At 53.2% G+C, this 12953-nt stretch overlaps 1 protein-coding gene across 1 annotated transcript in view; it reads left to right on the top strand.

Moving 5' to 3' along the window:
• Positions 1 to 12953, top strand: part of SKIC3 (SKI3 subunit of superkiller complex) — a 1256060-nt gene that overhangs the window by 470235 nt on the left and 772872 nt on the right. The window lies entirely within an intron of this gene.

The following is a 12953-nucleotide window of genomic DNA, read 5'->3' as shown; positions in this document are numbered from 1 at the left end:
GACCGCGCAGCGGACGCGCGCAGGGGGAGCACCGATTGGTAAGCCCGTCTGCGCCCGTCCGCGCCTGGACCGCGCCCAATGCCAGGACCCCTGGCACCCGCAGACCCCAGCCCACCCGCCGGACGTACGACGCCGCCACCCTCAACGCACTCAACGCCGGCCGAATCCCAGGATGCTACCGAGCCACCCCGAGACGCACCCACGGACCCTTCTTCTGCAACTCCTGCAAGTTCACCTGCATCCGGACCTGCACCACTCCAGCACCAACCAAGACCAAGACGAGCAACAGCAGCAGCCACCTGAAATGCATCCTGCTCAACACCCGCTCCGTCCACAGACACGCCATCGAGCTCTGGAACCTGCTCGACACAACTTCACCAGACGTCGACTTCCTCACGGAAACCTGGATGAACGCCTCTTCAACGCCCGACATCGCCATTGCCATCGCCATCCCAGACGGCTACAAGATCATCCGAAGGGACCGCATAAACCAGACCGGAGGAGGCATCGCCATCATCCACAGGAACACCATCCGCATCACGACCAACACAGACGACACCCTCGCACCCGCCGAGCACCTGCACTTCCAGGTCCACATCAACCCCAAGACCACCCTCAGAGGCACCCTCATCTACAGACCCCCGGGACCACGCACACAATTCAGCGAAGACATCGCCGACTTCATCAGCCCGCACGCCCTCCTCTCCGCTGACTACATCCTCCTCGGGGACCTCAACTTCCACCTGGAGAACAACAACGACCGCAACACCACCACCCTGCTGGACAACCTCGCAAACCTGGGACTCAAGCAGCTGGTCACCACCCCCACCCACTACGCCGGACACACACTCGACCCCGTCTTCTCATCCAGCAAGGACATCGCCTTCAGCCACGCCACCTGACTCCACTGGATGGACCACAGCTGCGTCCACTTCAGCTTCAGAAGGACCACGATCCACCACCACCAGCAACAGGTTGCACGCAGAAGCTGGAACAAGCTCAAAGCCGACCAGCTCGCGACCTCCCTGAGCATGAACCCTCCCACCAGCGCAACGAACCCAAGCCAGGCGGCCACCAACCTCGCGAAGTGGATCAGCAACTGCGCAGACGACCTCGCCCCTCTGAAGACCCCGCCTAGCAGACCCGGTAGCAAGAAAGCCCCATGGTTCACCGACGAACTCAAGAGCTCCAAGAAGAACTGCCGAGCCCTCGAGAGAACCTGGCGCAGAGACCCAACACCGGACAACATGACCGCCCTCAAGCTCGCCACCCGAAAACACCACCAACTCATCCACGCCACCAAGAAAATCGCATTCAAGGAACGACTGGACAACAACGCACACAACAGCAAGGAACTCTTCAACATCGTTAAAGAGCTCTCCAACCCCAATGCCGGAAACAACGACATCACCCCTTCGCAAGACCTCTGCAACTCCCTTGCCTCCCACTTCCACAACAAGATCGCGGACATACACAACAGCTTCAGCACTCAACCGACGCACGCCACGACCGAACCACCGCCCCCCACCACCACCCTCCGCGCCTGGACCCCGATCAGCACCGAAGACACCGTCCGCACGATGAACTCCATCCACTCCGGATCTCCTACCGACCCCTGTCCTCACCACGTCTTCAACAAGGCCGACGCTGTCATCGCACCCCACCTGCGGGACATCATCAACACCTCCTTCGACCCCGCTACCTTCCCGGAGAGCTGGAAGCACGCCGAATTCAGAGCTCTACTAAAGAAGCCATCAGCCGACCCCACCGACCTCAAGAACTACCGCCCCATCTCGCTGCTCCCGTTTCCTGCAAAAGTCATCGAGAAGACCGTCAACAAGCATCTGGCCGCCTTCCTCGAGACGAACGGATCCCTCGACCTCTCGCAGTCTGGCTTCCGGGCCAACCACAGCACCGAGACCGCCCTGATCGCAGCCACGGATGACATCCGAGCACTGCCTGACAACGGAGAAACAGCAGCCCTCATCCTCCTAGACCTCTCCGTGGCCTTCAACACTGTCTGCCACCGTACACTAGTGCAGCGACTCAGCAACGTTGGAATCCAGGAGAAGGCACTGGAGTGGATCATCTCCTTCCTCGCCGGAAGGACACAGAGAGTCCGCCTCCCCCGTTCAGATCTGAAGCCACCGAAGTCATCTGCGGCGTTCCTCAAGGCTCCTTGCTCAGTCCAACCCTCTTCAACGTCTACATGAGCCCCCTCGCAGACATCGCACGCCAGCACAACCTCAACATCATCTCCTACGCCGACGACACCCAACTGATTCTCTCCCTCACCAACGACCCCGCCACCGCCAGAGCCAACCTTCACGAAGGGATGAAAGAGGTAGCCGAATGGATGAAGAACAGCCACCTGAAACTGAACTCGGACAAGACGTAAGTCCTCATCCTGGGATCCTCACCCTCCACCTGGGACGACTCCTGGTGGCCCCCCCACCCAAACCAACAGACCACTCACGCAACCTGGGCTTCATCCTGGACTCCTCCCTCTCCATGACCAGACAAGTCAATGCTGTCTCCTCGTCGTGCTTCAACATCCTGCGCATGCTACGTAAGATCTTCCGGTGTATCCCCACCGAGACCAGGAAGACGGTCACCCAGGCCCTCGTCACCAACCGTCTGGACTATGGCAACTCCCTCTACGCCGGAACCACCGCCAAACTCCAGAAGAGACTCCAGCGGATCCAGAACGCCTCAGCACGACTCATCCTGGACATCCCCCGTCGCAGCCACATCTCCATACACCTGAGAGACCTGCACTGGCTCCCGGTCAACAAGAGAATCACCTTCCGACTCCTCACCCACGCACACAAAGCCCTACACAACCAAGGCCCAGGATACCTCAACAGCCGCCTCAACTTCTATGCTCCCAAATGCCAGCTTCGATCGACCGGCCACGCCCTCGCTGCCGTCCCCCGCATCCGAAGAGACACCACAGGGGGACGGTCCTTCTCCTACCTCGCCGCCAAGACATGGAACTCCCTCCCGACCCACCTCCGCCTGACCCAGGACCACCTCGCCTTCAGGAAGCAACTCAAGACCTGGCTGTTCGAGCAGTAGCGGACCCCCCCTCCCCTAGCGCCTTGAGACCCTCTGGGCGAGTAGTGCGCTATATAAATGCTTTGATTGATTGATATTTTATACACAGCTACATGAAAATCAGTCTTGACCCTGTTTCAGTGGCAACTGTCCAGCCCAAATGGCCAAGTCATGTCCTTCCTGAACCAGAACATAAGCAACCCAGGACTGGTTGTTGAGGTTAATTCAAGCGTTCCTTCCATCACTTTTTTTATACTTTAGTGTGTCACACACAAAATCTTAGTCATCATTATCTCCAGTAAAGTTTTGTAAGAGAGAACCAGATACAAATACAACAAAAGGGTCTTTAATACATTCCAACATACAATGCCAATGCACTAAAAAGTGAAATGGCAATAAACAAATGTATGAGGAATTTGAGACTAATGCATTTCTTCAGCAACATTGTAGAAGACTCCAAAAAAGTTCCAATTAGGGCAGCTTTCATGACTCAACAAGATACACTAGAGGTCAGAATTGAATAGGTGTGAAAGAACAGCAAATGCACACAAGAGAAGCTCAAGAACAGAGGCATGGAGTTTGTGGAAGACCACATATTTGCAAATGGAACTTGGAAACAGGGGCTTATTTTACCTCTTCAGGCAGAAACAGTTGTCTAATCAGAACAACAAGGACTCTATCCAGGACAATTTAAGCGGCGAATTAGCAGAAGCAGGTTGCATCCAACAGTTTAGTTGTATGATTCCTATACGCTCAGGTTGTTCACCGTTTATTGTTTTTCCTTCACCTTTTGTTTAGTTTTCTCATATTTCCTTGTGCTTCAACCTTGAACCTTCAGCGCCTGATTCCATACCGACACCATGTTCATTCCACTGCCTCCTGGTGCTCCGGAAGGGTTTCTGGGTACTTTATGAGCTTGTTAAGAAATATAATGTTCGAGGCATGTGAGCTGTAGATCACATGCTTTGTATACTCCTGCCATCTAATGTTGGGTTTGGATGTTTGCAAGTTGTTTTTCTTCTAAGAAGTCTTTCCAGTCACGAGGTAGGTCTCCTCCTCCTTTCGGTGATATAGCGCATAGGCATCGACTCCATTATTTGAAAGAAAGTTAGTAATAGATTCCTTACCTTAGAATTACCCCCAGGCATCAGACTGGATCCGCAAAGTTTTCCGTCAGCAGTACCCCTGCGCGTTGGAAGGTGGCGTCGGTCGACTCCGCGTCCATTGACGGCATCGTGGTTGGCGGGATAATGTTGCGGTAGCCACATAGACTCCACCCTCGCTCGCTGACATCAGTTCTTTCTTTTTCCGCGCCAACAAGTGCAGATCTGGAAAGAGCGGTACCTCCAGTCACTTTTTGACAGATATATTTGCGACTTTTGTTGACTTTAGTTTTGAGTCTTAAACTGACTCCTGGTGCACAAGGGATGCCCCGTTTCAAGGCATGCGGTTGATGTACCCGACTGATGTTGGTCACGGATCCGAACCGCGTGTGCCTCTTCTGCCTGGAGCGCGACCATGACCCCAAGTCATGCTCAGACTGTTGAACCATGGCCCGAAGTCTTTGCAGGAGCAGTCCCGAAAGCGTCTCGAGGCCCGGCAGTTGACTCCGTGTCGCGCAAGTTCCCGGTCGCCTGGGAGGTCGAGGGACTGATCGCGGAGTCAACATCACTCCTCTTCTAGGCCTTAGCACTCTGGGTCAGGTAAGTCACAGCACAAGAAGAAGTCGAAGAAGCATTGTCGCTCTTCGACTTCCCCTCGTCCATCGGACGATACGACGAAGGGTACTGGTGGGGCCCCCCCACGCGGCTCCACGTGCGGAGCCTTCAGGGTTGACTCCGGCCTTCCCGGGACCGGGAGCGACTCCTATCCATCTTCGTCAATTTTACGTAGCAATGCACTCCGTCTCTGGGCATCCCAATTCCGCCGGCGCACCTTTGGGCCTCGCAGACCCGGCTGGGAGCCCTTGGCCTTTGACGCGGGCAGCTTCGGCCTTGGCACTGCATGGCCTCCTTGGATCCAGGCCTGGATCCGTATCGGTGCCGGTCGACCTCGTTACACCGGTGCCGAATCTGCCGCCACCACGTCCGCGGCCGATGCCGGCTGGACCCCCAGCCGGTTTCGACCCCGGCTTCCACCCTGACTTGGACACGGAGCCGGCTCGGCTTCGGCTGGCGCTGATGGGTACTTTGGTCCCTGTGTTCCACCCTGGCCATTTTCAGCCAGAGGAGGTTGAGGAAGACTGGGAGTGGTCTGGTGACCCTTTGACTGACCAGTTGGAGTATGACCCGGACTGGAGAGAGGAACTCTCCCCGGACCTAGGCATGTTGTCTCCTTCTACCGTGACTACGGAAGAGGGAGCGTCATACGCAGTGGCGTTGTGTAGGGCGGCGAGGCTCTCCACCTCACCTAAGCTAGGCCTAGCTGCGTTTGTATGTTTTTTCTGGGGATGTTCAATCCACCCTTATGGACATGCCCTTTGATAGCCGTTGCCTTTTCGGTGACAAGCCTGGTAACGCGCAGGAGCGCTTTAAGGACTGTCTGGCTCCGACCAGGTCCTTGGTCCTCTCCACCACCCACCCTGCGCAGTCTGGCTTTCGCCCCTACGGAGCCTCCAAACCTTTATAGTCCGACCTTTCAGGGCCACCAAATGCCAGTGGGCGGCAGGATCCGCCATAACCTCCCCCACTTGCACACCATCACGTCGGACAGGTGGGTTTTGCAAATAGTCCGAAGGGGCTACTCCCTCCCCTTCAAGACTACACCTCCCTCCATGCCACCTCAGTACCATCGCACGTCAGAGGATCACCTGGCCCTTCTCCAACAGGAAGTTTCGGCACTTTTGGCCATGGGTACCATCAAGCGCGTTCCTGCCCCAGAAGTAGGTCGTCGTTGCAATTCTCACTACTTTTAGGTACCCAAAAAGGACAAAGGCCTGCGTCCTATCTTGGATCTCAGGAACGTCAACCCGTTCCTCCGGAAGGAGAATTTCAAGATGATGATGCTCGCTCAGGTCTTGTCTGCCCTCGACCCTAGAGACTGGATTGTAGCGTTGGGTTTGCAGGACTCTTACTTTCACATCTCCATCGTGCCGGCCCACCGGCGTTACCTGCGGTTCACGGTAGGCCACGATTTTAGTTTACTGTTCTCCCCTTTGGTCTTACAAGCGTCCCTTATGTGTTCACGAAAGTGTTGGCGGTGATCGCAGGTCAGTGGTTCCAGTCTTCCCATATCTCGACGACTGACTGTTGAAGTTTGGCTCACCCCAGGCTGTCGTCTCCCACCTCCAGACTACGGCCGACCTCCTGCATTCGCTGGGGTTCTCCATCAACGTGTCAAAGTCACACCTGACCCCCTCTCAGAAGCTTCTGTGTATAGGAGCGGTTCTGGACACAATGCAGTTTTGGGTTTATCCTCCCGAACAGCAAGTCCGAGATATTTGGTCTATGATTCTGATCTTTCAGCCCCTCACCCGGATTTCGGTCAGGATGACCCTGAGGCTGCTGGGCCTCTTGGCCTCCTGCATCCTGCTGGTCGATCATGCCAGGTGGCATATGCGGGCTCTGCAGTGGGACTTGAATGAAGTTCCAGTAGACGCTGCATCAGGGGAATCCGATAGAGACATCTTGGCGCAGATTCCTTAACTTCCACAGGCGTGAGACTGGATCCAGAAATTTTTTGCAGCAGCACCTCTGCGCACCCGGTGATGGAGCCACGCGACCCCGCCCTGACGTCGTCATTGTGCGTGACGTCAGCGAGGTCATTTAAGTCCCTCCCGGCTAGCTGACATCAGTTTTCCTTCTTTTCCACGTGCAACGCGGATCCTGAGTGTGCTCCTCTGGCCTGTTTTCAGGACTCTTTTTCGCCGCTTCGCGTTGGGAACAGTGTGTGATGCCTTCGGGCTTTAAATCTTATAATTCTTGTTTGCGGCAAATGTCCACGGCAGACCCGTTTCTTATTTGTATATGGTGTCTGGGCGAGCACCATGACTCCACGGACTGTGAAGCCTGCCAACGTCTGAAACCGAAGTCCCGGCGGGAGCGCCATATGAAGCTTCTATTTGCACAGCTGTCCCAGCCTCGTCGTTGACTGCAGGTCCCTCTACTTTCCGGTTCCGCCGTTGATCGCCTCTGAGGTCCGGGGCCATCGTTCTCCAATTGGTAAGTCGAGGCGTTTGTCGCCGAGGTCATTGATCCCCTTCTTCTGTTGTCAGGGGCTCTGGTTCCCGGAACTTCCCGGATGTGCACGTCTGACGGTCGCTCCCCCCCCCCCCCTCTCTCTCTCTGACCTTTCCGGGTGTGGGGCGACTCAGGCCCAAATGGAGGCCTTTGCTGCGGCTTTGCAGGCCTCCCTTGGGGTCCTCTCCCTTTCCTGGGGCGTCCTTGGGACCTCCTCTTCTTGTGGGGTCTCAGATGGACTCGACTGCGGCTTCGCCCCCGGCGCCAATTTAGCACTTGCCACTCAGGAACGTCGGAGATGTGGTGTTGTTAAGGGGCGGCCCGGCTGGGTTCCCCTCTGTGCCTCTGCCATGCTGCTTAGCCCATTGTAGCTCCCCGTGGCCCCACAGGTGGTTGCCCGCGCTCATAGCCCTGACTTGAGCACACCCCAGCCTTCCGGGCAGGCGGCCGCTGCTCCGGAGCTGGGGTCTGCGCCGTCCCGGCGCCGGAGGCTCGCCTCCTCGGTTCGACGCAGAGTTCTGGATTCTTCTAAGGAGGCCTCCGGTGAGCCGTCCGCGCCGCCATCCCGCCCGGCCTCGCTTGAGCTAGTGCTACCAGTGCCCCCCTTGGAACTTGTGGAGCCTCCTCAAGTGCTCCCAGACCCAGCTGTCTATTCGCCTCCCCAGGAGCCCCGTCAGGATTCTCATTTTTCCTTGGGGCTCCCTTCTGTGGGGCATTGGGTGCACCCTCAGTGTCTTGGGAGGGTCAGCCTACAACCCTCCCCCACTGATGAGCTGTTTTCCCCTCCGTGGAGGGATACTGAGGCTGGTGCAGCTTTTTTGAGAGTGGTCTCTTCGGCCACCCGCATTTTGAATATGCAAACCCCCTCTACCCCCTTGTTGGTGGACCTCCACCGTGGGTCTGGCAATGTGGAGCCGCTTTTGCCTTTTGTGGCTTCCCTTTATGATGCCTTCCTGGGTACCTGGGTCCAAACTGCTTCAGGTGGTCCGGTGGCACGTTCAGTTTTGCACTGCCACCGCCCAGCTCCACATGATCCGGTCTGTCTTTTCGTGTACCCTGATGCGCAGGGGTTTGTGTTGCAGACTGCCTTTCCTTCTCTACCCCCTCTAACGCTTCCTCCCTCTCTGGAGTCCAGGTGGCTTGAATCCTGGGGTAGGAACGTCTTGGTATCCACCATTGCGGCCCTTAGGTCCTTAAATACCGGGTGTGTTTTGGCTCGGGCTACCTTTGCCCTCTGGGACTCTACAGTCTTTGCTTACTGCCACCTCCGAAGGTGCTTGCACTGATCTCCTTCACTCCATTCGGTATGGCCGCGACGTGGCCGAATTCATAATCCGTTCAGCCTTAGATACTGCGGATTCTTTGGGCCGAGCCATGGCGAGTTCTGTTGCCTTAAGGCGTCACGCTTGGCTTCGAGATAGTGTCTTCCCTGAAAATATCCGGTAACGTCTGTTTTATTTACTCTTTGATGGGGTTTTGCTCTTTGATGTTCACGCTGAGTCAGCAGTTCATCAGTTGCTTGCGGGCTTTCGCCCTCCCACTTAGGTCTTGTTAGGTCTGTCTTCGGTGGTACTATTTCATTTTGCATCCTTTAGATGCGCTCTGTGTTTAACATAGGCAGTGAGCCTTATGTCTTCTTTTTTATGAGGTCTAGGGTGTTTACCCTTTTTATTAGCATCCCTTGGATGCGTTTTGCTTTCAGTTGCCTGTTTGCCTTCTGTGGCCGTGTTCCACAGGTTACTGTGTCCTCCACTTGTGGTTTTCAGTCAGTGGTTCAGCTTGGTAATGTCATTACAACCCTGAACTCTGTTCATGGGTTCGTTACTGCATTACTGCATTCTTTTGGCCTGGCTTATTGCCCTAAGAGGTGTCCCCAGTTGTCCGGGGTATACATACTCCACGTGGGGTACTTGCACGCTATTATATAGCCTTACTTATATCGCCTGGGCCTGGAGATCATGTGGGCTCTGTGCACCGCTTGAAGGTCCGTTGTACGGTGTTATATGTTTTTCCTTGGTGCCATCTGCATTCGCCATGGTTATCCACCTCTTTGGAGGTTTCATGGTTTCCTCTTCGCAATCGGCCCCTACCTGCCCTTAATGTGCTAGGTATGGTCCGGCATATTCTTTAGTCTACATACTGGTTACCTTGGCTTCCTCTTCCTAAGTTGCCACCTCTTGTTGTGGTTGTGAAGTTTGGACCAATATCTCCATGTGTGGGGGAGCCCTTTTTAGGTGGCTGCAAGTTGCCATAGGTTCCTTCTTGCTTCCACTTCGTGTAGTGATTTTCCAGTTGTCATATGCTCCCTTTTTGGTGTTTGACGCTTCCTGAGTCTTTTGGAGGGTTGGTCTTGGATTCTGAGACTCTTTCTACCATTCGTTGACTTGGTGTTTTTGGCCTCTCCCTTCGGATTTGCCTACTCTTTTTCAAGCTACGCCTGTGGGACAGTTCTTCTGATGGCAGTGGTCATTGCTTACTGTCTGCAAGTCTATATTGTGGTTGTTCTCCCTTTGGCTTCATGCTACCTGGTCGGGCGCTCTTCTGTGTAAGCCACTTTAAGGTTTCTATTGCAGTTTGCCCGGTGGCATATTCTACCTGCTTCAGCGGGTTGAAGGTTGATGCTTTGCCCCTCTTTACCCTTTTGGAGTTGGGTGTGCACTTGGCGTGCTTTCTTGTTCAGCTGGCTGTTTCCACTGCATTGCTCAGGTACTGGCTTGCCTTTAGGGCCTTGCTACCGGCTTATTTTTATGACCTAGTCTGTTAGGCGCTGGTTGCATCTCTTCAAGCTCATTACAAGCTTGGGTTAATGCACTTTTCCTGCACTATTTAGCGGAGGGTTATATATATATATATATATATATTTATCTCTCTCTCTCCTCTCTCCTCTCTCCTCTCTCCTCTCTCCTCTCTCCTCTCTCCTCTCTCCTCTCTCCTCTCTCCTCTCTCCTCTCTCCTCTCCCCCCCCCCCGCCCCCCCTACTAGATGTCTCTACCAGATGTAGGAGTTACTTACCTTCAGTAACGATGTATCTGGTAGAGACGTCTAGCCGCAGATTCCTTAACGCCCACCCATCCTCCCCATTCTGCGAGGACCTTTTCTGGTGGTGTTTTCCACTGGCCTCTTCAGTTGCCATTCGGTTTTATCTTCAGGGGGTTCAGATTGTTGCACTTACCTGGGTGCTTTCATATACAGTTAACCTCTGCTGAGGGACTTCTTTTCTGTTATATGGTACCTTTGATTCACAGGAAGGTTTGTTTTACTCTCCAGTTCCCTTCCCTTCAGTCTGCTCTACTGCCTCGGGGTCCTAGTCTCCTCGTGGTCATCCTCTTTGAGGGTCGGTTGTGCTCTGTTTCCAACCTCTGTTTTTAGAGGGGAAAGGTCAGTCTTCTCTTGCTTTCCTACAGTGAACTGTTGTTCTTTCTGTGTTCCGTTCCTACTGGACGGTACAGTTCCACATGGCACTATCAGTGTTTTTCTGTCTGTTGTAATACTCTTCCCTTGTTGCACTTGGGAAGGGGCCTCTGGGCTCTTTCTTACAGCCTCCACTTATATGTGTGGGCAGTGTCTAATCTGTCTTTCAGATGGTGTCTTCCACCATCCTCCTCCTATATTGATGTATTTTTCATCCCTCGCACACAGTTCCCATACTTTCATAGTTTTTGGTTGGTGGTTCTGCGTTGTGCAGCGGAAAGGTTTCTCCGAAGAAAACTGACATCAGCACGCCGGGAGGGACTTATATGACCTCGCTGACGTCACGCATGAGGATGACGTGAGGGTGGGGTTGCGTGTCGCCGTTCCCCGGCGCGCAGAGGTGCTGCTGCAAAAAGTGTCTGGATCCAGTCTCACGCCTGGGGATATTCTAAGTTAAGGAATCTGCGGCTAGACAACGTCTCTACCAGATACATCGTTACCGAAGGTATGTAACTCGTACATCTGTCCGATTGTGTCCAGATCTCGGAGGGCACTGCACCACAATTGCAGCTGTGGCTCACGAACCGGGATTGGGTCATTCTCACTCTTCTGATAAAGAAATATAAGCCTGCTCCTTCAGATCCAGTCTGTATTAAAGGACAGTTACCACTAGTCTCCTTAGTGGTCTCTATTACCCGTAAACTGGCCAATTCACAGACTACATGGGATGCTTCCCCTCCAGACAAAGAGTCAAAACTATTGGACACCTCTGGTAAATGAGTAGCCGCCAGAGAAGCAAATTATTGGCGCATTGCCAACACCCAGGCCCTGCTAGCCAGATACAATAGGGCACACTGGGACGAAATAGAGCAATTGCTACCACACATCCCAGATGAGCACAAAGCAAAAGCCCAGGAATTAGTCCAGGAAGGGAAACTCCTATCCAATTTCTCAATTAGATGCACTTTAGATGCTGCGGCCCCCTCAGCTAGAGAGATCAACACTACTGTGTTATAAAGGACACATGCTTGGTTTAGGATTTCTGGTTCCCAAACCCAAAGTGGAACAGTCTATTTTAAATACTCCTTTTTTTAACAAGAAACATCGCTTTGGACCTGAAGTAGATAAGTCATTAGAAAAAAGAAAAAAAGACACTGAAGTCGCCAAGTTTATGGGAGCTCTGCAGTCTCCCTCTAATTGGCGCTCCTTTCGTCGCTCCTTCTACTGTGGAGGGCTGAAAACCATGTCCTCAGACAATACTGCCGCCTCCTACAAAGGCAACAATCAGTCTTCATCTACAAGGGGCTTCTTTAGAGGAGGATACAGAGGCAACAAAGGTTACAAGCAGTGACTTGCCTACACATCCACCTGATCATTTAAGACCTTTTGGGGGACGTCTTCTACAATTCCTACCTATCCGGCAATCTATCATCACAGACAAATATGTATTAGGAATTATCCAACATGGTTATTGCCTGGAGCTTACCATCAATCCTCCAAGCATTACACCATGGTCTCACAAAATGTCACCAGAACATTTACATCTACTACAGCAAGAGGTCCAATCTCTCCTATCCAAAGGAGCCTTAGAACCTGTGCCATTATAACAGCAAGGAACAGGCGTATACTCCCTGTACTTTCTCATCCCCAAAAAGGACAGCTCCTTGAGACCTGTTCTAGACCTCAGAGCATTAAACTGCTACATACTTTCCGAGCATTGCCACATGGTGAGACTTCAACAAGTGCTCCTCCTTCTACAGCATGGCGATTTTATGTCTACTCTAGACTTAAAAGACGCCTATTTCCACATTCAAATTCATCCCACTCGTCACAAATACCTTAGATTCATGATAGCGGGTCATCATTACCAATTCAAAGTACTACCGTTTGGAGTCACCACTGCTCACAGGGTATTTCCCAAATATCTGGCAGTAGTCGCAGGACATTTAAGAAGACAGAACATCCATGTCTTCCCATTCCTGAAAGACTGGCTCATCAAAGCCAGCACTTACCAAATGTGTCTCCAACACACTCAAACCACAATTTACTTACTTCACCAACTAGGGTTTACAGTAAATGTGTTGAAGTCTCATCTACAGCCTTCCAACACACAAACTTATCTGGGAGCCACGATAGACCTCACAAAGCTTGAGCCTCTCCCAATTCAGCCAGGATTTACAGTATTTAGTCCCTTCTCACTCAATTTCAGCCCAACCCATCATTACCAGCAAAAGTATTCATCTAACTGCTAGGGATGATGGCGTCTTACATTATAATTGTTCCCCATGCAAGACTTCACATGCGCCC

The sequence above is a fragment of the Lissotriton vulgaris genome, chromosome 3_1 (genome assembly GCF_964263255.1).
Source record: "Lissotriton vulgaris chromosome 3_1, aLisVul1.2, whole genome shotgun sequence".
Classification (NCBI taxonomy): Eukaryota; Metazoa; Chordata; class Amphibia; order Caudata; family Salamandridae; genus Lissotriton; species Lissotriton vulgaris.
The sequence above is the reverse complement of the archived record's forward strand: the minus strand, read 5'-3'. Positions and strand labels throughout refer to the sequence as shown.